The sequence below is a fragment of the Aquarana catesbeiana genome, linkage group LG05 (genome assembly GCF_042186555.1).
Source record: "Aquarana catesbeiana isolate 2022-GZ linkage group LG05, ASM4218655v1, whole genome shotgun sequence".
In the NCBI taxonomy this organism is placed as follows: Eukaryota; Metazoa; Chordata; class Amphibia; order Anura; family Ranidae; genus Aquarana; species Aquarana catesbeiana.
The window spans coordinates 142,519,699-142,544,871 of NC_133328.1; the positions used below are offsets into that span (position 1 = coordinate 142,519,699).

General features: G+C 42.1%; 1 protein-coding gene across 5 annotated transcripts in view; it reads right to left on the reverse strand.

The window, feature by feature from the left end:
- The window catches only part of THRB (thyroid hormone receptor beta), a 606,374-nt gene that overhangs the window by 455,772 nt on the left and 125,429 nt on the right, over window positions 1–25,173 (reverse strand). Inside the window, exon 2 of one of the 5 annotated variants that reach the window (XM_073630243.1) lies at window positions 2,151–2,231. The exons of the other annotated variants lie outside the window; for them this stretch is intronic. The gene's annotated coding sequence lies outside the window, so the exon portion shown is untranslated. The remainder of the gene's footprint in view (window positions 1–2,150; window positions 2,232–25,173) is intronic. 5 annotated transcript variants of the gene reach the window in all.

Genomic DNA, 25,173 nt, shown 5'->3' on the forward strand with positions numbered 1-25,173 from the left:
AGGCATCTCCAGTGGTATGCCTTGTTCTGCAACCAATCCAGTCGCAACAAGATTGACCCAGTGTTCCACGAAGATTGGGTAGTGTTTCTCATGCTTACTGGACCAGGTGCCCTTATAGTCATTTGTATCCTGTCCCTTACAGTGTAGTCCAAATACATTATGTTCCACATTCTAAAGGAAGGCAAAAGATGGCCTTCTCGGCAGCTCTAGATGATGAACATCACTGCCTCTTGATGTATCCTGCCTGATGTCCCCTCCCTCCATGAATATGGTGCCATCTTCCTCATCCTCAATATCTGAAAGGAGGAATGCTAGATTCATCCTCCTGCAGCCACTCAGTAGTCTTGTAATTAAATATTTTCACTAACTCCTTACTGCCAGTTTGAGGCGCTATGGTGGGATTAACAGAGGAATTGCAGAGGAGCACAGTTACAGACAACTGGCTGCTTTGCACTAAGAAGGAGTAAGAACAGGAAGGCTGATTCAGCCACTATCTACCTCCTGTTTGTGAGGCTGTATAGCTAGGCCACTATGTGAGAAGAAAAGCAGACGTGCCTTGCTTCTTGATGGTGACCACCGGTGTTTCCTGCAGAACCTGCTCACTCCCTGCTACCTCTGCGTGCAGAACCTCTGCCTCTCACTTTAGGTCTGCCTGACATTTTTGATGAAGAAAATTGGTTAAATTTAATGGCAACTATGACAAAAGTTGGAATAAATATGTGGTGCTTTGGTGCACACTACTTTACTACACAAATATACTGTGATGTGCTGCAAGCAAAGTGCATCTTTGCCTGTGTCAACATGTGTACACTGCACACCTAAAATAGAAAAAAAAGATCCTAGCAAAATAAAATTGTATCTCCCACAAAAAAATAAGCCCTAAAACTTTAAACCTCAACACATTTTTTAACCTAGTAAAAACTTTCTTTTCAAGAGCAGTTTTTTTGTGTTTTTTGGACATGGATAAGCAAGTTTGGGGTGGAGGAACTTGACTGGCCTGCACAGAGTCCTGACCTCAACCCAAAAGAAGACCTTTGGGATGAATTAGAGCAGAGACTGTGAGCCAGGCATCAACATCAGTGCCTGACCGTCAAACATTCCCATAAACACACTCTTAAATCTTGTGGACAGCCTTCCCAGAAGAGTTGAGGTTATTATAGCTGCAAAGTCAATTTAATATTGAACCCTACGGACTAAGACTGGGATGCCATTAAAGTTCATATGCATGTAAAGGCAGGCGTTCCAATACTTTTGGTAATATAGTATAGATGGCAAAAAAAAAACTGACTGGGGTTATAACCCTCCATTACTCTATCCTAAATTAAAAATAAAGTTCTGCTTTAATAATTTCAACAGAAATTTGATAGATCCAACACTTCACTTTTTTGGCACCCACAACTTATCTAGGCTATGTTTGGATGCTAGTTTGTACCTCTCATAGCAAACAAAACGGGTTAGCAAACTCTGCATATATATATATGCTGTATCCTGTGGGCCCACGTCAGTGTGCATAGTACATTCCATTCCATCAGCGCACAATCTAGTTGTTCATACACAATCCCATCAGTAAATCGGGCCCGTTGGTTCCAGTAGGAAACATTCAGGTTTTGGTGGTTTCTGCAGGAATCTACTCAAAGCTGTGTACTGTTATGGGTCATCATGCTTGTTTGGTAGAAGGAAGTCATACTTTTATGTATTCAATATTGGTGGATATCTTTAAGTTGATATAGCTAAAACACTGTTATGTGACTGATAATTGTGCCATTTCTAAATCAATTTATGTTTAATGAGTTAATTAGGTAACCTCTGCATAATATATTGTCAATATTTTGTTCACAGCGATAAATGCCCGTACTTGTCATAAAGATGAGATTTCCTGTAATTTTCTTGGGGTGTAATGGGCAGCGCTAAAAGCTCTGTCTAGACATTCATTCATTTCATAAATATCATGGCAGTAATTAGCCTAAATGTACACTGTAGGAATTTCAACTTGCTTTCACGTTATGCTCTAATATTATTATGAAGGCTTACACATAATGTACTCATACTTAGAAAGCTCAGAGCAAACAAATATCTGTTTTATTACCACCTACATTATAATTTATAGCATGTAATTTGGCAGCAGTTCTGCTCCCTGCGTTATGAGCTACCTGTAGGGCACAACTGTCTTGTAAGCCAATTGTAGATCTTCCGTTTATTCTGTCCATTGCTTTTGATGATACCTCCATGTTCTAAAATACAAATGGCTACATCAGCTACTGATCAAATGAAAAGACTGCTATAATGAATAATTTTGTATTATAGTAAGTATATGGAGTTAATACATGTAATGATAGTATTCAGTATATAAATTCCTTTTTTCTTTTTATTTTAAAGGCCTTTTTAACATTTTTTTTCAACATATGCATGGAACCTGGGCTGTCCACCATACGTGACAGCTACAGGGGTTAGCATTCATTCATACAGTCTAAACCTTTTTTCCAAGAAAAAAAAAAAAATTGATACAGCTGCTTAAAAGGCATTAGCTATTGGGCTGTAATTTTTTTGCCATTTATTTAAAGTCAAACCAAAAGTACATGTCCATCTAAGACTCCACAGGGTGACTGCACTGCTGCACGATTTCACTGTAGAATGAACAGCATTGTCAACCTGTTAAACAAAATGCAAAAATAATGGATCTACTGGCAAAAGCAACAAATATTAAAACTATATTACAGGAAGAATAAAAAAAAAAACTGACTGATGTGGTAATACTAGGGGAGAGACTGCAGCATATACGGTATTTCCTTTTTGATGTTGCTCACAGTTCCACTTTAACTGCTGTAGTTTCTAAAAAGAGCAAAAGCAAAATGACACATTTTACCTAGAATTGTGGTAGGTTTGGCCCATGTTGGCCCCAGAGGTGGCCCGTCCATAAGGGGCGCAGCCCCCCTAATCCATGCATCCGGCCCCTAATCCACATGCAGGGCGCCGGACACATTGGATTCCAATGTTTAATTTTTTTTTTTTTTTTAGAAGCACTTGATTAGAGACAGAGGCTCTAATTGACTTAAAAAAAGGGTGGGCTCGGGGCACAGAGCACTGCACCCTGAGCCCACCCAGTTGTGTGACAATAGAGAAATAATATTCGCTATTGTCTTTCAGATTCTCCTCCTGGCCAATCAGGAAGTGGGTCCTGAGACCCGACTGGCTAAGAGAAGCGATCGTATTGGCCACCAAGGAGGAGGAGGAGAAGACACAGGGGAGCTGCCATGATGCCCGAGGAGGAAACTCAGGGTGAAGCCAAGGGGGGGGGGGAGCCCTGCCCGCGACCTAGATGGGGTAAGTGTGGGGCTGGTGGGCTGATGATTGAGCGACAGGTGGGGGGTGGTTTTGCGGCCCCCCCAAAAAATAATGGAGCACCAGCGCCACTGGTTGGCCCAAAGCAAATAAAACGTTTTTCGCTGGAATTGTGGTAGGTTTGGCCCTATCTCCCTATGAGAAAACTGACTTATGTTTGCCAAAATTCTTGGGTAAATTACAAACACTACTATGTCTTAAAAAGAACCTGCTATCAAGTTAAATATTTTGATAAGATCTGCCATCATTTCAATGGCAGGTTGTACTAATCCGAAAGCAAAGCATGTGTTGAGCATCTGTTGAGAGCAATGACTGCCTTGGAACTAGAAGATAGCTTTTAGGTGAAACAAAAACTGTTATGCCGCGTACACACGGTCGGACTTTTCACCTGCAAAAGTCCGACGGACGCCGCCGGACCAAGTCCGGCGGACAATCCGACCGTGTGTGGTCTCCATCGGACTTCCGACGGACCGTTTCGGGCGGAAATCCGACGTACTTTAGATTTGAAGCCTGCTTCAAATCTTTACGTCGTACCTCCGCCGGACTCAGTTCCTGACGGAAAGCCCGTTCGTCTGTATGCTAGTCCGAAGGACCAGATACGACGGAGGAGCAGGTTACTGCATCTCGCGCTCGCTGCAATAGGAAAAACTAATTTTCCCATTGCGGCGAGCGCGGGGGGCATCCCAGGCCCTTAGGTCTGGTATGGAACTTTAAGGAGAACCCCCTACGCCGAAAAACCGGCGTGGGGGTCCCCCCAAAATCCATACCAGACCCCGATCCGAGCACGCAGCCCGGCCGGTCAGGAAAGGGGGTGGGGACGAACGAACGCCACCCCCCCTCCTGAACCGTACCAGGCCGCATGCCCTCAACATGGGGGGGTGCTTTGGGGGAGGGGGCGCCTTGCGGTGCCCCCCCACCACAAAGCACCTTGTCCCCATGTTGATGAGGACAAGGGCCTCTTCCCGACAACCCTGGCCGTTGGTTGTCGGGGTCTGCGGGCGGGGGGCTTATCGGAATCCGGGAGCCCCCTATAATAAGAGGGCCCCCAGATCCCGGCCCCCCCACCCTATGTGAATGAGTATGGGGTACATGGTACCCCTACCCATTCACCTAGGTAAAAAGTGTCAATAATAAAACACAACACAGGTTTTTAAAATAATTTATTAAACAGCTCCGGGGGGGGGTCTTCTTCCGTCTTCGGGGGGTCCCTCTGGTTCATCTTCTCCCGGCGTCCGGTTGGTTCTTCTCCGCTCTCCGGCCTCTTCTCCCGGTGTCCCAGGTCTTCGGCCGGCCCCTCCGCTGTCTTCAGGTAGCTCTATTGCCAGCGGAGGTCCGGACTTCTTGGCTTCTTGGCTTCTTGTGTTCTCTTCTCTTCTCTTCCCCCAGATGTTGACACGACGCTCTCTCCGGCTGGACTGGTCTCTGAGGGCTGCGTTGTGACTTATATAGGCGGAGACCCCGCCCCCATATGATGTCACAGTCCCTGGGCATGCTGGGACTGTGACGTTTTAGGGGGCGTGGTCGACTGGATTCCGGATTCCGATAAGCCCCCCGCTCGCAGACCCCGACAACCAACGGCCAGGGTTGTCGGGAAGAGGCCCTTGTCCTCATCAACATGGGGACAAGGTGCTTTGTGGTGGGGGGGCACCGCAAGGCGCCCCCTCCCCCAAAGCACCCCCCCATGTTGAGGGCATGCGGCCTGGTACGGTTCAGGAGGGGGGGGGGGCGCTCGTTCGTCCCCACCCCCTTTCCTGACCGGCCGGGCTGCGTGCTCGGATCGGGGTCTGGTATGGATTTTGGGGGGACCCCCACCCCGGTTTTTCGGCGTAGGGGGTTCCCCTTAAAGTTCCATACCAGACCTAAGGGCCTGCGACGGGGCTAGCAAGGTTTCAATCTCGCCAAAAAAAGCGGCGAGATTGAATTCTTTTTCTAGTCCCGTCGTACCCAAGTCACGTTCAAAATGAACGGACTTGTCCGTGTGTGGGGAAAGTCCGTTCATTCTGAAAGTCCGGCGGAAGTCCGTCGGGAAGACCGGATTCCGGAAAGTCCGGCCGTGTGTAGGCAAGTCCGGCGGTAGTCCGCCGGAAGTCTGGCGGCAAGTACGTCGGACCTAGCTTTCTAGAAAGTCCGACCGTGTGTATGCGGCATTAGATAATGAGTTTAAGTATTTAGCCTGATGATGGATTCCTTTTTTGAAATTTAATAAAGTGGAATGACAGGTTCACTTTAACTCCCACTCCCTTGGTTGACAGAATCTGAGCTTTTTGGCAGCTATGTACCATAAATGACCTGTGGGCTTCCATGTCCTCTCGTATCACACAGTCACACCAATAGAGGGAATTGTTGTTAGATACTTCCAAATAATTCCCTGTGCTTTGCTGTCAGTTGTAACCAATCAGAATGCTGATATCAATGATTTATTTAGCATCACAGAGGAATTCCTGCTACAATGTAAAAATTGCAGATGTTGCAAAGTATTTTATTGCCACAAAACTGAGTGAATTTTTTAAATGTAATGTAACATGGAAATTATTATTATTATTATACAGGATTTATATAGCGCCAACAGTTTACACAGCGCTTTACAACATGAGGGCAGACAGTCCACTTACAATACAAATCAATACAGGAGGGATCAGAGGGCCCTGCTTGTTAGAGCTTACAATCTAGAAGGGAGGGTCAAGTAGAACAAAGGGTAGTAGCTGTGGGGGATGATCAGATGGACAAAATTAAAATAGAGTTGTTAGGTGTGGGTAGGATAGGCTTCTCTGAAGAGGAGGGTTTTCAGGGATCGTCTAAAAGCTCATAGAGTAGGAGATAGACAAACAGATTGGGGTTAGGAGTTTCATAGGCTTGGAGAGGCTCTGGAAAAGTCCTGGAGACGAGCATGGGAGGAGGTGATGAAAGAGCTGGAGAGCAGGAGGTCTTGAGAAGAATGAAGAGAACGATTAGTTTGGTATTTTGAGACTAGGTCAGTGATGTAGCTGGGGGCAGAGTTGTGGATGGCTTTGTAGGTAGTAGTTAGTATTTTGAATTTAATCAGTTGGGAAATAAATATTGAACGTTTACTACATGAAACATAATGGCTCTTTTCTTTCTTTAAAGTGCTTATTTAAAAACCACAACCAGCTGAATGCAAATGAGTGTATTTCTTACAAATAAGGTAACTGCACTGGAGCACAAAGAAGACGAATGACCAAACCAAAGACCAGACAAGCATACCAAAGTTACTAGGGCTGTTTAAGGCCAATCAAGTAATGGCTTATTGTGCTGATTCACAAGAGATGCTAAAGTACCTAAAATGAAAGTACCTAAAAGGACTAATAATATCCAAATATTTTTAACCATTTCAAAAGTCCATCCATCCTAAAATACAAATTGGCAAAATTAATTGTTTCTGCTCAACGCCCATTTTCCACCAAACACACACTTTCAATATTCAGTGACAATACCAACCCAATGCTTCAATTACATAGAGTTAAACCACCCAAATGTCCTTTAGGCCATCCATTGGTCTAGGTGACAAGAAAATGTATATGTGCATGGTGACTAAGTGGTTAGATTATCTGCATTGCATTACTAAGATTCCAACCAGGACACTTCCTGCATTGAGTTTTCATGTTCTTCCTGTGCTTCTGTGGGTTTCCTCCCAAACTACAAAGACAACAAGCTGGTAGTTTAAGTGATTTCTGTCTCAATTGGTCCTAGTATGTGTATTTATGGAGGTGAGGTAGGCACCTTAGACCAGTGGTTCTCAACCTCAGACCTCAAGTACCCCCAACGGCCCAAGTTTCCAGGTTTTCCTTTACTTTGCACAGCTGCTTTAAATCAATATCAATGCAATGGATATTTTATCTAAGGGAAGTTCCCAAAACATGGCCCGTTGGGGGTACTTGAGGACTGAGGTTGAGAACCACTGCCTTATCCCAGTGTTTCTCAACCTTTTTTCAGCCATGGCACCCTTTTAAATTCTGCACAATCTTGAGGCACCCCATTCTAAGCAGCAGCATTCACACATATAGGACACCCACGTTAGAGTATTCCAATGTTTCTCTTCTCCCTCAGTTTCTCTCCATCACTCAGCTAATGTGACCCCAGTGCTGACAGTTAGATGCAGGGGAGGGGCCCGATGTCCTCCTTACCAACCAATGATGTAATTGATTGTTAGCACGCTGGAAGCTGTAAGGTTATAATGGTGCTCAAAGAAAACCTGCGACTTTGGGGTGTATTTACTAAAAGCAAATAGACTGTGGGCAATTTGCAAGTGCAGTTGCACTTATTTTCCTTAGTATATGTAAATGTGGTAAAGCTTCACTTTGTAAAGAACACCCAATCAGGTGCAAGGGAAATAAAAAAACAGCATTTGTGCTTGCACATGATTGGATTATAGAAATCTGCAGAGCTTTACCACATTAAGCTCAGAGAAAAATTAGTGCAACTTCACTTGCAAAGTGCACGGTCTATTTGCCTAAATCCACCCAAGTGTGTAACTAAATGGCAGGCTTGGACCACCCACTGGCTTGTATACGATATTGGGGCAATTTTTAGGCATTTTGCCAAGGCACCCCTGAAGAACCCTGAAGGCACCCTGGTTGAAAAAGGCTGCCTTAGACTGTATGCTCACTGAAAGCAGGGGCTGATGTGAATGTATGATATGCAAAGGCCTGCTTAAATTGTCACTGTACAGAATACCTGTTCTGGGTTTCTCTTTTTTCTGTTTCTGGGCAGAATCTGGTAGCAATAGGGTTATAAATACAGCTATGAACAAAGAATACATGTAGATGTAGAAACATATTAGAATTAATTTACTAAAAGGCAAATAGGCTGTCAAATTTGCCATTACATTTGCCCCAGAGCTTAGTGGATGTGGTGAAATTTCAGTTTGCAAAGAATACCCAAACACGTGCTTGCACATTGTTGGATGATTGAAGTCAGCAGAGATTCACCTCATTCACTAAGCTCTGGGAATAATTCCCTTGCAAAGTGAATGGTTTATTTGGCTTTAGTAAATCAGCTCCAATAAATCATAACCCTTAACTGCCATCTATCTTGGGCAAAAGTTTCAAGTGTAACTTCAGTTTCCAGACAAATTCAATACTGTAAGGCAGGACAGAGATATAAATAATTCTGTCACTCCCATTGGAAGGAATTTTAGACCAATTCGCTTCCCTTAACTCTTTCACTACATCTTTCTGGATTTTCCAGTGCAGACCGCTATCTTCAGGTCATGCCAAAGCATTTCACTAAAGCTGGCTATATACACCTAAATTTTTCATCTAAAAGATTCCTCCATCCATGCCAAACAGCCTGGATGGATGAATCTCCCATTTCGGAATACTGTATTCTAATGCACCTGCATCTGACTGGTTTGTTCAGCCAATAATTTTCCACAAGGCACCTTTGATTTCTCAATCATGGGATGTCAGGCTGCAGGGTGCCGACAGGGCTACCCATGGAGGGATTTTAGTCTGGTTCATTAGGAAATTGCTGAAATTCTCTCCAGGTTCAGGAGAAAGAAGAAAATATTGACATTGAATTGCTTGACAATCACTTTCCTCGACTGAGAGTAAAGCCTGGTTCACAGGGACCGAATATCAGACAGTATCGGCCGAGCTAACAGAAACCAGCCGATATTCAGTCCATGTGTTCGGCAGCCGGTCCAACAGAACCTGGCAGAACAACCAACTTCTGTTGAACGGGCATGCCAGAAAAACACATGCCGATCACCATCCGATCAGCACCTGCAACCAGTGGCTGCGAACGCTGACAGGTATGTTCTAGCTGGGGGGGAGCCCCCCTGTCAGAACACTATAGCTCAGTGGGGAGATCACTGTACTAACATTGCAAAGATCTCCTCACAAGCTCATAGTGTGTACCAGGCAACAAAGATGAACTCTGGTTGGTCACCATGGGCATCATGTCACTTTTCTGAATGGATGACAATCTAGCTACATTTTATCAGCTATAAATCCAGACTAATTGAAATGGTTCAAGAACATTCTTTTGCAACTGTATTTACTCTGTTACATCGATTTGGTTCAGGAATATGAAAATAATAGTTATGTCAAAGAAGACAGCAGTAGAAAAACACAATCCCTTCAGACATTACATCACTGGCAATAGTTCCTGATATTCTGTGCCAAGAAGCATAGTTTAAAAATAAGTCCCCAGATAGATGTCAGGACATCAGACAATGTGCAGCTCATGTTTATTTGTGAGTCTTTGTCATTTTGCACTTATTACACTACTTAAGCATTTCCACATCATTACTAAAATCATAATAAATGGATAATAGCTGTTAAATAAGAAAGATGGATCTCGACTCCTACAGAATCCATTGAAAGAAAATGATACAGCGAGGTAGGCAGGAAGGAGAAAATAGTTGCTTTACTTTTGTCCATAGATGAACTGCTTTGTATTAGATTATTGCTCTATAAAACTCCATTAGCAATATTTTTTTATTACACCTTGAAAAGAGAACCCACCGCCTACAGGAAGTAACATTCATATGGAAGCCAACATCTCCTAGAAGTACTGTTATGAGAACAAGCAGCCTACATACTGTCAGTTGCAGAATATTATGGGGATCGCTAGACTACTCTCTAGACCCAGCATTCATGAACCACAATCACAAATAGAAGCGATATTTAAAAGATTTTGGTTTACATCAGTAACAAATATAGTACCAAGGTCATTTCCAAGAATTAAAAAAGTATAGACCCAATTTACAGTTTTTGCTATTCGTAAAGCAAATTTTTGTGCACGGTAATGTGTGTTGCAATAAGGGAGCCCATTGAAATGAATAGGCAGATAAAGCACCACAACGTCTGAAAAGATGGACATGTACCATCTTTGTTAATGCTCAGTAGTGCATTTTTATCTGGTTTATGATGTGCTGCAATGCATGTGCATTGAAGCTGCATTACCTGCATTTCAAATATTTGGCACCGCAACTCAATACACACTAAAACATTGCAGTGACACGCAACCCATATGAACTTTTGACTACAGTTTACACATGTATATGAAATTGGAAAGTATTTTTCACTTATTTAATTAACAGTTGCACTGATTACTTTGGGATTGAAAGGTCCTATGAATTGCTGCACTAAAATATTTGCACTTTAGTACATGTGATTTGTTTTTTGTGCTTTATTAATTGTATATGATTTTATAAATGTGTTTAGGGATAGGAAAGATAGTTAGCGCTGCCCCATCTTTATATAAATATATTTACTTTGCATGTATCGCACTAGGTTCTAGGTGTGGCCCAAGGTTATCCACATAAGCACAGAAGTATCTCTTTGGAGATAATTACATATGTGATGAGCTAGTGGCATCTCTTAAATTATACTAGTACAGAAGAGGAAGGTATAACTGATAATGAGTCAAGCATATTGTTATTACCTAGGTAACACTAAAAGACTTGAGATGTTGCTAAACCTTTAAAGAGCTTCCCCCTTGACTAGCATCTGGCAGAATGTTTGCACAGTCTTGGCTATCCATTGCTTATTATGTTCATTTATGTTGCATGCAAATATTACATTGGTCCAAATATGGGAATGACACAATCCTTTTTTCTCCTAGTTCTCCTAGTTCTCTCCTAGGTTAGTCAAACACATGGTGATTTCAAGCACAAGGGTCGCTCTGGAGTTTCTTATTTAAAGTAGTTGTAAAGGCAGACGTTTTTTTTTTTGTTTTTTTTATCCTAATGCATTCTATGCATTAAGATAAAAAACCTTCTGTGTGCAGCATCCCCCCTCAACCCCCCTAACACTTACCTGACATGCATCTAGATCCAGTGATGTTGCAAGAGTGTCTCGGCTGCCCGGGACTCCCCTCCTCATTGGCTGAGACAGCAGCCTGGCGCCATTGGCTCCTGCAGATGTCAATCAAAGTCAGTCAGCCAATGAGGAGAGACAGGGGATGGGGCCAGGCCACGGCTTCACATCTGAATGGACACAAAGAGCTGAGGCTCAGCATGGGTGTCCCCATAGCAAAATGCTTGCTGTGGGGGCACTCAACAAGAGGGAGGGGCCAGGAGCACCGAAGAGAAACCAGAGAAAAGGAGGATCTGGGCTGCTCTGTGCAAAACTACTTCACAGAGCAGGTAAGTATAACATGTTTGTTATTTTTAACTAAACAAAAACGACACTTTAGTATCACTCTAATCTGTCAAACAATGGATTCACCTCCATTAAAGGGTACCATGATTACAGAGTTCTCCAATTGTGTTATATGATCACATTATCTGATATGTCTTAAAGACCATACAAAGATAGAAAACAGGTTCAAATTAAAGTGATTCTAAAGAAAATATATTTTTTATATATTTATTATTTTTAAAAAAAATAAGATAACAAACATCTAATACTTACCTGCTCTGTGCAATAGTTTTGCATAGAGAACCCCCGATCCTCTTCTTTTTGGGTCCCACACAGGTGGTCCTGGCTCCTCCCCCCTGCCGAGGGCCATCAATAGCAAGCCTCTTGCTATGGGAGCACTCAAGCAGGCTCATTCCTGAGCCGTACTCTGTGTGTCCACTCACACAGAGAGCGTGTCCCGCCCCCCCCCCCCCCCCCCACACTCTCCTTATTGGCTCACTGGCTATGATTGAAAAAGGCAGGGGCCAATGACTCCCACTGCTGTGTGGGCCAATGACTCCCACTGCTGTGTGGGCCAATGAGCAGTGAGAGAACCAAGAGAGCGTCTGCCCTCATGCACATAGCTCGACCGAGATGGGGCTCAGATAAGTATGGGGAGGGGGGGAGCTGCACCCAGAAGTTTTTTTAGCTTAATGCATAGAATGAGTGCATTAAGGTAAAAAAAAAACAAACCTTGAGCCTTTACAACCACTTTAATACAACAAAGAGCTACAAAAAAAATGGTTATATTTAATTTTCGTGCACATCCTCTTTAAATGGTTGAGTTTTGCTTATATTCTGGATATAAGCAAGAACATAATTGGTAATGTTTCTACAGAGTTTAATTTTAGGACCCAAACAAAATTGGAAAGCGACTCAGAGCTAACAGCATGTTCCAATCTTCGTTCAAAAACACAGTGTCTTCTCCATTGAGACCAACTTTGCCATTCACCAAGCCAAAGAGATAACGCCAACTAACAGAGTTATAAATCTGAGGTCAGTTTATCATAGTCAAGAGTCTAACCAACTAATGAGGTTTGCAGAATCACGTCTAGCAAATATTTTGAAGAGAAATATTTAAAAAATAAACCTGATTTTCCACAAAATCAGCACCTACCACACTATAGTCAAGAGGCTTTCTTGCATATCTTAAACTTAAATTGATATCATATTTATAAGCAATGCATTCACAAGATGGCCCAATGATTGTTTACATTTGCCTCTAAAAAGCAATCCAAAGTGGATCACTATTTAAAGAGCATTTGATTGGCGCCTGTCCTGTTTTAATCCCCGTAAAGCCTGCACCATGTGCATTCAGTTAAATGGGTCACATTTTGGTGGGTAGTACTGAGGGGTATTATTTTTGCCACAGCAGCGAAGCAAAGCTTCTCTGATGCTGCACATGTACAACCCCCATCTGGCAGCCATCTTAGTTTAACCCCCTTGGCGGTATGATTATGTCAGATTTTTGAATCTCAAGCAGTACATTGTTTGCATATAAATTTGGCTTTTTGTATTGTAGGCCTGTAATTTTTAGTAATAACACACTTAAATCTAAGAGTCTAGTAGATATCCCAGGTATGATAAAGTTTAAAACACAAAATCATAAATTATAATATAATAAATAACTATAAATAATTATAAAAAATAATAATATAATAATAATAAAATGAATTTCCCCACGATTCACTATCGCTCAATTCTGCAAGTGTTCTAATTTACTATCGCTGTTTTCTAGCTGGTCTAAAACCACTTTTGACATAAAGGGACACTTTTTGGTTGCCATGGACAATCTCAAGTTTCCAGGCAGAAAGAACAGTATATATAATATAAAACTGCAGGGCAGGGCACTGGGGACAAAAGAGATGTGAAATGATTTGATACAGTAATGTAATCTGTAAGATTACAGTGTACTGTATGTGTTATGTTTTGTGTACTTTGCCGCCGGGGTCTGCCCCCCAATGCGTCGCGGTGCTCGTAGGGAACGGAGCCCGGAACACAGAGCATCGGGTGGAGGACACAGACTGCAGACACAGCGGGGGGGGACATCGCAGAATCCTGGTGACAAGGTAAGTAACCTGGACCAGGATCCTGAGATGCAATCCCAAGTGTGGCTCAGGGTTACTGCTAATGGTACTGAAATTTAACCCCGAGCCACACTTGGGATTACCGCCAGGGAGGTTAACGGGGGAGGGGGGTTGGGGGGCGTAAAACTACAGCTTAACTGCCTGTTTTTACTGCTCCCACCACAAGTGTAAAAAAGGCCTAAGAATGCACCACATGCTTGATACTTCTGACAGCAGAGACTAGTATAGTCAGGGTTTGTGTTCATGCATTCAGCCTTAAATTGATATCAGTTTGAGATGCTTCTGAGCAGTGGCGGCTGGTGGGTTTTTCTTTTGATGGGGGGGTGACAAACAACCCCCCCCCCAGGCAGCCGGCGGCGCGGCACTACCACCGCCCCCTGATGGCACGGCACCTCAGATCCATCCATAAAGAGTACTGGTCACTGCCTATTACTGTGAGAAGGAATGTTTACATTCCTTCTCACAGCAATAAAAGGGATCAGAATTTTTTTGAAAGGAACAATATAAAAAATAAATAAATAAATAAAATTAAAAAATGAAATAAAATAAATAAGAAAAAAAATAATAATAATTTGATGTGCCCCATCCCTCCATGGTTGCGTGCAAAAGTGAACGCCTACGTAGGTCGCGACCGTAAATGTAAACAGTGTTCAAAGCACACATGTGAGGTATTGCCATGATTGTTAGAGCGAGAGCAATAATTCTAGCACAAGACCTCCTCTGTAACTATAGACTGGGAACCTCTAGACATATCTAAATCATCGCCTACGGAGATTTAAGTACTGTAGTTTGTTGCTATTCCACGAGTCTGCGCAATTTTAAATCATAACATGAGGGGCTGTGTAATATGCAGGGGGCTGTGTAATGTAACGGGGTCCGGAGGTGCAGGGCTGTGTAATGTAAAGGGGTCCAGAGGTGCGGGACTGTGTAATGTAAAGGGGTCCAGAGGTATAGGGCTGTTTAATGTAAAGGGGTCCAGAGGTGCGGGGGCTGTGTAATGTAAAGGGGTCCAGATTATTATCTTCATGTATTAGCAAGTGAATGTGGCCCTCCGTGCATTCACATACATTGAATCCGGCCCTTAAGTGGAAAAAGATTGCTGACCTCTGGTGTAAACATTCGGAAATTCTAATTTAGCCTTTAGGTCTCCGGAACAGAAAGGGAGGTCTAACTGGGACACAGACAGAAATTTAAATCCAAATCCTCCACTTAAAAAAAAAAAAACATGTTTTTTCCAAAAATAAAATTGTAGTTTTAGAGATGGTCTTCTTTCATTCATTAATAGAGCTAAAAATGTAAAACTACCGTATTTATACTTTATAAAAAAAGCTGCGTTTTTCTAAACTACATGAGTAACCATCCACTCCACCCAAATCTGCTACACTCCTGGAACATTATGCACACAAACAGTCTGCTGTGATTTAACCCTTTTACTTTCAAAACAATGTTACTATTTTTCTGTGAATTAAAACACACAGTATAAAATTTACAAAGACTCCCCAAAAAGGTGCAAAAAACACACACAAGAGGGCAGAGCTCCTCGTGCATTACAACTACACAATTTATTATTTCCAAATGACAAATGATCCTCAGATGAATAGAATCAACAGGCTTGTAACTATATGCTTCAGCCTTGAGCGGTAAGTCCCACCAAAAAAACATCAGATGAAAAAGCTAATGCATTTTGGGAGTCATGGGCTCTTGGAAAGGTCTAGGTGATCAAGGTTGAACCATCCAGGAAAAAAAAAAATATATCTATGGCCCTGGTTCATACAAACACAAATTCTCGCAATTTCCACTAAATACAGAAGATGACACTTAAACCAAAATCATTTTTTTTAAATTATTGTTAGATCTCCAACTTACTTTTCACTAAAGCACTTTTAAATACTATTTCCTAACTAGAAGCCTTTCTTAACACAGAGAAAGTAAAAATTTTAAAGAAATTTTACAAAAATATGACAAAATACAATGCCCAAAAACATAGTCATTGCGTTTTGCCCAATAACAGGACAGTAACAAAACTTTTTTCCTAAACTAGTACTAGAAAAATGTGCATTATGATTTAATAATAGATTAGAATGGCATCATAATACATTTATATTGTACAGCTTGTTTGTTGGCCATATATATATATATTTTTTTTTAAGTTATTCTTACCACAGCACAGGATAATTGTGTTTTGACTATGAGGAATACAAATAGTTGCACTGAGGTTTGCCTGTGTTGAAAAAGCACCAAAATTTTCACTGATTTTAAACACTGATTCTTGAAGTTCAGTGCCTGCACTTTCCCTTTTAATGTCACTAATACTTCCTACTCTGACCCTCAGACAGGCCCTAAAATTGGGTCCAATGGGTCATACAAATAGCTCCAGCTTATTTGCATTGTCAAATTCTGTTCTCAAAGCCTGTATTAAACAACGGGATAAAATTACTGCTGAAGTTTGATGGTTATTTTTTTACAAATATGGGCCAATCAATGTAAAGATTAAGACTGTCATACCGCCCAACATTCTATGACAGGTACGTATTTCTTTATTTCTTTAAAAAGAAAACACTCTTTCCACATACAGAACATGATGTTTCAAATACAAGAATAATCACATAAGCGCAATGGAGCTTTCTTTTCACTGCTATTTTCTTATTTTATTTTAAAATTTAAAAATAACAAATGCGAAAATATGAAAGATTGATGAAAATTTAGTGCATTATATATGGGCTTTGACAGATAAATAGTACATTTATTTATACAGACCTCTATACCAAGGCATCATGAGGAACAGTTAAAGAGGCGAACAAAATGTCCATTTGGCAGCATTGCATGTTGCCTTTATCTTAACAATAATGAATAATGTGGCTTAGGTAATTGATATGTCTAGGCATAACCCAAACCTTCTTCCCCGCCATTAGAGCATGTTCCAGCATTATTTCTTTCCACCTACCTTGTTGCTTGTAGCAAGAATATGCTTTTATTACCTGTGTTATCATCATCAGACCCTATTGACTTAGCCATACCCACTAGAACTACATCTACCAAGTGTAGGAGCAGGCTTTCTGGGTTAAGGCAGCACCATTGTTTTACTTAAAAAATGAATACATAGGCTGAGGGCAGAAATGGGTGGGACATGGTGAAGTTCTACAGTCTCCAGACAACACTATGGTTCAGAAACATTTCAACAAAATAACGCTAAAGCACCTGGACCATATGGCTTACACCAATGTTTCCTCAAAGAGTTGAGCTTTGTTACTGCAAAGCCATTGTTTCCTATTTTTAGAGACTCTTTAATGACTGGCATAGTACCACTGGACTGGCGTAAGGCCAATGTGCTGCCTACATTTAAAAAGTCTTTACCAATTAACTACAGACAGGCTAGCTTAACTTCTATAGTTCAGAAGATACTTGAGAGTTTAATGTAATAATACAAAGAAGAGTTTTTGCTAGAAAACAATATTTTAATAGATAGCACAAACTCACAAAAGACCGAAATTGGCAAACAAATCCATTTTTTCTTTAGGAGGAAGTAAGCAAAAACGTAGACAAAGGAATGGCTATGGACATAGTATACTTAGATTTTGCAAAAGCGTTTGACACAGTTCCCCACACGTTAAAGTCTACAGTCTTAGTTTGTAAATTGTTAGAAAACTGGCTAAAAGACCATATTCAGAGAGTAGAGTAATAATTCATATTCTGAATGATTTAAGGTTATTAGAGGTGTACCGCAAGGTTCAGTGTTGGGACCCTTACTTTTTAACCTACTTATTAATGATATAGCGTTTGGCATTAAAAGTACAATTTCTGTGTTTGCAGATGACACCAAGCTGTGCAGTGGTTTAACATCCTTATAGGTTTAACATTCTTATAGAATGCCTTCAACCTAAAAGCCAACCTTAATGCACTTTTTAACTGGGCGACTATGTGGCAAATGAGGTTAAATGATGATAAATGCAAAGTTATATGCTTGAGCGCTAAAATATGCATACATCATCATACAGTCTAGGAAGAGAACAGCTGGGAAGTCAATGGTGGAGAAAGATCTGGGTGCTCTGGTAGATCATAGACCTAATAATAGAATGCAACGTGAAGCTGCAGTTTCCAAAGCTGACAAAAAATACTTTCTTGTATTAAAACAGGCATAGACTGGAGAGAGAAGAGATAGAGAGAGAGAGAGAGAGAGAGAGAGAGAGAGAGAGAGAGAGAGAGAGAGACATCATTTTGCCCTCAGTTCAAATTATTAGTAAGACCTCATCTGGAATATGCAGTTCAGTTTTGGGCACCAGCCCTCAAAAAGAATATTAGAGAACTGGAGGAAGTGCCGAGAAGGGCAACCAAACTGATAAGAGGCATGGAGGAGCTCAGCTATGAGGAAATATTAGTTAAAATGAGTTAGAATAAATCTACTCTTCTTCAGAAGAGGTGATTAAGGGCATATATGATCACTGTGTATAAATACATAAGTGGTCCATGTAGTGAACTTGGTCTAGAGGTATTTAATTTCAAGTAATTACAGGGGACAAGGAGGCAGTCTTTACATCTGAAGGAAAAGATATTTAACCTCCATATACAGAAAGACTTCTTCACAGTAGTGTGAAGAATGTGAAAATGTGGAATAGACTCGATCAAGAACTAGTTCTGGCCAGCTCAGTAGATTATTTAAAAAAAGAGCTGGATGCATTTCTAAATGCACAAATATAAATGAATAGTAGCATTTATAAGTAAAAACACCAGGGTATTTGATCCAATTGCCTCCTGGGGGTTCAGGAAGACATTTTTTTCTCCCGCAAACTGAATCATGCCTTATTCTTTTTTTGCCTTCCTCTGGATCAACTGTTGGTAGAGGATTGTGTGTATGGAGGTTTTCCACTTGTTTGTTTTATTCTGTTGGATGAACTAGATGGACTTGTGTCTTTATACAACCTGACCAATGATGTAAATATTTAGTATACATTTTAAAATGCAAAGATCAGTGATGTTCAAACTATAATAAAGCATAGCTGCCAATCAGACTTTACCATGGTCACTACTGTACACTTTACCACTGTTCCATGCACCGCCTTGATCTGCTATTTTTTTTAGTTTCTATTCAACTACAGTAAAGGGCTTATACAATTTTCAGACATGAACTGCAAAAATACTGAACTTCTACAATAAACTGATGTTCCCCTGGTAAGCTTTCACTGCTTTCTAACTGAAATGAGAGAATAAGGGCTCACGCACACAGTGCTTAAAAAAACATCTCTTTTACAGGGAGTTTGGCTTTTTTTCCATTTATGTTAGCCTATGTGTCCATGCACGCATAGGCATTTACAGGTATATTAGAAAAATGGCATTTACATGCAGAACAAAACCAGTGCATTTAGGATAGGAGCTTTTGAGCAGAAAAAGTGCTTGATGCGTGTAAATGCGTCTAAATGTGCTTAAATGCTAGACGAGTTTAGCACTTCAGTGTTCATTTATTCCAGTGGCCAGAATAAATTAATATTCTGGCCACCTAAATCCATTAATGCTCAAACACTTGACGTACCTAAACGTGTGTGCAGTACGTGGCTTTAGGTGCGTTTTTTTAAGCAGCTTTTTTCTGCCAGGAGAAAAAGATGTTTAGAGGGGAATATTAAATGCCCTGTGAGCATGTGGCCTAATTGGAAATGAACTCTGTCTGTAGTTTGTCAGATCTGTCTGATCATCTCCTGGGTTTAAGATTCAACAAACTGGCTTTAAAAAATATCCTCAGTTTGCCACATTCACAGATAGTTTGGCCCTTAACGATTGGGAAAGGGGGGGGGGGGTTTGTGCTTCAATAGAGTTACATAAAAAAAGGTTTCCCTCAATATGTCAGGCCAGTGCTGATAGGCATTAGACTTTTATGCTTCTTTGGTGCTATTTCTGTTCTGGTAACAAATCAAGTATTTGGATCTTATCTAATTTTCAGTTCTGGTAATAATGGTCACCAAACTGTGAGAGTAAATTTCCCTCTGGATACAGCAATCAAAATTTAACCGCTTTATCCTAAACTAAATCGAAACACACTTCATGTAAAATAAGCCCTCTTTCATTTATCAGTATTTGTAAGTAATCAAAAAAATAATCCACAAGGGTGTATCCTTCCCATTCTGCTCAAGATTTCATTTTTGTTCGGTAATGCAGGGCAATTTGGCAAGTGAAAATACAAGGGACCTGTACATATATATAAAATCTTGTAGATATTCATTATATTACATTCATTATATTAATAAATGTGGGAATTTGAGAAGTCCAAACTCCTTAAAGCGTTTGTTAAGCAAAAAAAAAAAGTGTTCCGTTAAAGCATATTATACAGCACAGTGCTTGTGCTGTGTAATTTGGCCTCTTCTATCACCTGAAATAGATGGCCTCCTCTATGTAAAATGACCATGGTTCATCATGGCTGCTGAGCCCTGACACTGTTGTCAGTTTACGTGCCTCCATCATCCACTGTGTCTCCTGTCTCTCCTCTGTGCTCTCCTCCTACCACTCCCCTCCCCCCTCCCTGTCTGTCAGCTCCGTGCCCATCCCCTCCCCTACTGAGGGGAGAACCGATCTGCACTCTGTAAACAGGTGTATCACTGCATTATTTTTTTTTTTTTTTTTCAAAATTATTTATTTATTTGTGTCAGAAAACCGGTTCACCGGGACATACATAACATGGTAAATCTGTATTAACAGCATTGACAGCAGTTATTAACATACGGTTCTGTAATGCAAAGGTGTTGGGCAAAGTCATCTGATCAAGCTTACTATAAACCTCATATAATAAGCAACAAAGTATTAGTATGAGTAGCATATATATTATATTCAGAGATCATAGGTATGGGAGCTGTTTGTCCTTGGTCTCTATCTAGTTGTATACCTCGTTTTAGAACAGGGATATTTCTAGATATAATATTCCGTTCGTGAACGGTTCTCTGCCTTTTTTATATTATAGAGAAATAGAAGAGGAAGAATATCATCTGAGAAAAGTCAGAGTAGGGACAGATAAGTAAAGGGGGGGAAAGAATGGAGGGGGGAGGTGGGGGAGGGGGGGTGGCTAAGTGGGATAGGTGGGGAGGGGGGGGGGAGAGAGGAATAGGGAGTGGTGGGGGGGGATCAGGGTGACAACAACCCACAGAGATGGAGTTGGGCTGGCGTCAGTGGATCTCCGCCTCTAACCATCCGGTGTGGGACGGAGTCATTTGCCAAGAAGAGTTTTCCCTTCTTCCGAAAATTTGAAAATGTTCCAAAGTTGCCAGGTTTTGGAGTATTTCTCTTGCCTGTTTAGGCTGGTGAGGATTAGATCCTCCATCTGGTTTATTTCTTCAACTTTTTGAAGCCAAAAGGCTATGGGTGGTGTTTGAGTGGATTTCCAAAATGAAGGGATACATGCTTTCGCTGCGTCCAGTAGGTGTCTTATGATTGATTTCTTATAGGATCGGGCGGGTATATCAGTGGCGTGCAAAAGGAAGTAGGCTGGGTCCTCAGGTATCTCGCGATCAGTGAATTTTTGAATTATTTGGCGTACTTCTTTCCAGAAGATCTGGATCCGAGAACAGGACCAGAAAATATGGATAAGTGTGCCCTTTTCTTCCTGGCATCTCCAACAGATGTCTGTCGTGGAGGGGAAAATTGATTTAAGTAGTGTAGGTGTTCTGTACCAATGTGTGAGAATTTTGTAATTTGTTTCCTGGATTTTGGAGCAAATAGAAGACTTGTGAGTGAAAAGTAAGATTTGTTGTCTTTTATTGGTTGTGAAGGTGCAATTTAGTTCTTTTTCCCATCTGGTGATACTATGAGCCTTGTAGTCCCCCGTCGGTGTAATAAGCAGTTTGTAGGTAAGTGAGAGAATGTGTGGTAGGTCCCCTGTTTCTGAGCAATGCATTTCCATGGATGTGAGGGTTTGATTGGTTTCCTGTGGCGGTGGGAGGGTACTTAAAAAATGATGTAGTTGTAGAGCTCTGAAAGAGTCTAAACGGAATTGTCCTTCTGGGTCCGTGAGTTCCGATAGTGTTTTCCATTTCCCCGAGGTGCTAAAGTGTGATGCTTGGTGCAGACCCTCTTCTCTTAGTTTCAAAAATTCCCTATCTTTAAGTCCAGGTTGGAACAGGGGGTTGCCCAATATGGGTCTGAGTGGTGAATTATGTGAGAAGTGGGGGGTGGTATGGATCAGTTGTGAGCAGATCCGTGATGTGGTACCTATTAGCGGGTGGCGTATAATTTCTGTTGGGAGGGAGGTGTGACACCACGGAGCCCTTTGTAAGGGGATCTCACTTTGTGCCTGCTCGAGTCTTGTCCATAGTTTGGTGTTTGTGTGGCGGCACCAATCTATGAGTCTACTCAGATGGGTCGCTCTGTAATAAGTTTGGAGATCTGGCATCGCCAGGCCCCCATTGAGCTTAGGCAATGTGAGGATTCTACGTTGTAGACGTGGTTTCCTCCCCGCCCAGAGGAAATGAGTGAAGGCTGTCTCACCTGGTTAAAATAATCTACTGGAATGCGTATTGGTATGGCTTGCATAATATATAGGAATTTGGGTAGGATCGACATTTTAAGAATACTACACCGACCCAACCAGGAGTGTAAACCGCTACCCCAATTGGCCAGGAGTTGTTTAACCGTACTCAAAAGGGGCGGAAAATTGAGCTTGTATAGCTGGGAGTGCTTCGGGGGTATTTGCGTGCCTAAGTACTTGAGGGCTGTAGTTGTCCATTTAAAGTGGAAGCTGGATTGGAGGTGAGGGATTTGAGATTGGGGGATTCCTATACCCATTGCCTCGGATTTGCTGAAATTAATCTTCAAATTAGCTAGTTGACCGTAGGTGTGGAATTCTTTCATAAGGTTAGGAAGTGAGATGATGGGTTTTGTAAGGGAGAACATCAAATCATCCGCATAAGCGGAGACCTTGTAATGCTCCTTGCCGATCTCTACTCCTGTGATGTCGGGGTTAAGTCTGACGTGACATAAGAAGGGTTCTAGGGATAGTGCAAAGAGGAGGGGCGATAGTGGACAGCCTTGGCGGGTTCCGTTCGTTATTGGGAAGATCTTGGACATTACACCATTAGCCCGGACTACTGCTGTTGGGTTCAGGTAGGCCGCAGTCACCCAGTTTAACATTTTGTCTCCCAGACCAATGTGTCTTAACGTTGCGAACATGAATTTCCAGCTAACTCGGTCAAAAGCCTTTTCGGCGTCTGTCCCGAGGAACACGCACGGGGTTTTAGTGCTATTTGCGATATGTAGTAGGTTAAGGACTTTAGTCGTGTTGTCCCTGGCCTCTCTCGTCGGGACAAAGCCTACCTGGTCAAGATGAATAAGTGAGGGGAGGTGTTGTTGGAGTCTTGTAGCGATGATTTTGGTGAAAAGTTTTAGGTCTGTATTCAGGAGTGAGATTGGGCGGTAGGAACCGCACTGGCTTGGGTCTTTACCGTCTTTTGGAATAACTGAGATTTGTGCCTGTAGTGTGGCTCTGTGGAATCCACTTCCCGTGCCCAGATCGTTATATAGTCTGATCATGTGGTCTCCTAAAAAGGGTAGAAAAGTTTTATAGTAAGTGTTGGTGAGGCCATCTGGGCCTGGGGCCTTCCCTGTTTTAGAACTTTTTAATGCAGTTTGGAGTTCCAGTAATGTAATGGGATCATCTAAGAGTGATTTGGCGTCCTCTGGGAGGGAGGGCATGAGGGAAGTCGCAATGTATTTGGTCGTTGTATCTGAGGGGGGTTGTGTCTCGGTAAGGTTATATAGAGCCGAGTAGTAGGAGCTAAATTCCTGGGCAATCTGATGGGGTAGGGAAAGTTTCTGGCCTGTAGCAGACTTAATGTGTGGTATGTATGAGGCAAGTCTCTGTTCCCGGAGGGTCTGGGCTAGCAGTCTTCCGCATTTGTTGCCTGATTCATATATTCTTTTTCGAGAGATCTGTAATGTGGCTTTTGCTTTGAATCGTAAGAGGTCAGTTACTTGCATGCGGGCTAAGTTCAATTCTGTTTCTAATTGTCTCGAGGGTGTTTGTTTGTGTTGTGTCTCTAAAGTTGCCAGTGTCTTTAGGAGTGTGTTCAGTTGTGAAGTCCTCTGTTGCTTAATACGTGAGCCATGCTTAATGAGAATCCCCCTAATCACAGCCTTGTGGGCTTCCCAAACTAGACCAGTATCGCAGTCAGGGGTGTCGTTCGAGTCAAAATAATGACCTATTTCTTTGGTGACTTCTGCTAAGACGTCAGGGTCTTTCAGTAGGCCCTCATTTAGTCTCCATGGTGGTCTCTGAGTCCGCAGGGTGTCAGAGAGGGCGTAGCGTAAGGTAATCGGGGCGTGGTCTGACCACGTGATTGAGCCTATTGTTGTCTCTCTAATTGCCTGCAGCTGTCTGTGAGGGATTAGGAAATAGTCGATCCTAGAATATGATTGATGTGGTTTAGAGAAAAAGGTATAATCCCTCTCGCCTGTGTGAAAAAGACGCCATACGTCGATTAGTTGCAGGGAATGAAGCGTCGTGTTAAGTCGTTTACGTAGGTCCCGTGGGGACGAAGACGTTCCAGTGGAAGTGTCTTCAGTGGGTGTGAGTGGGATATTCAGGTCTCCGCCTATAATCAGTTGGCCCTCTGAGAATTGTTGGAGTAGGTCTAGCTGTTTTTTTATAAATGAATCTTGGTGCGTATTGGGGGCGTATAGATTGGCCAGGGTTATTTTAATATCTCCTATACGGCCCTTCAAGAAAAGGGATCGCCCTTCTCTGTCAAGTTTAACGTCTGTGTGTGTCCACGGGATTTTTGTCGAAATCAAGATCGACACACCCCTGGATTTAGCTTCTTTATATTTCGAGTGATAAGCAATCGGGTAGTATTTATTTTGAAGTGTCGGTAGGGAACCCTCTCTAAAGTGGGTTTCCTGCAGGAGTACAATGTCAGCGCCCCTGCGGCGTATATCATGCAGCAAAATTCGTCTCTTCTCTGGTGTGTTTAGGCCCTTAACATTGAAGGAGATTATATTCAGTGTGTCCATCTCTGTGGGGAGTTGGTGGGGGAGGGGTAGGGAGAAAAAAAAAAAAAAAAAAAAAAAAAAAAAAAAAAAAAAGGGGAGGGGGGGGGGGGGATAAGGAGAGAGGGGGAAGAGGGGGTGAAGGAGAAGGGGTGAGTAAGAGGGGGGGAGAGGTTAGTGAGTAGGTGTGAGACGGGTTTCAAGTAGGTTGTAGAGGAGATTTAGAGGCAGGCACTATTGGGTGCCGTTAAACAAGAAAAACTAATGTAGCCTAGTCGGCTATTACGCTCCCCGGACTAATGCCGTGAACGGAGCGCGAACCTAATTGGGGTGAGGGATAGACAGGGCCGGGCGAAGAGACCCCGCGACCTTCCGTCCAACCCCGGCAAACTTAAATTATCATTTGAATATATTATATTACTGTTAACAAGGCTAGCAATCATTAAGGTAAAAACCTAGGAATTGAAAAACAAATAAAGTTATCAGATATTTAAACTTGTGCATGCAGTGGGCACCATTGTGTGTACTCTGACCGTGTGGTGTCAACAAGTGCAACAGTACGGGTTGTCATCTCATCACCATCCAGGGTCACACGTCTCTAAGGCCACATCCCCAGCCATATCACCGGGAGGGATGCGCTGGAGGTG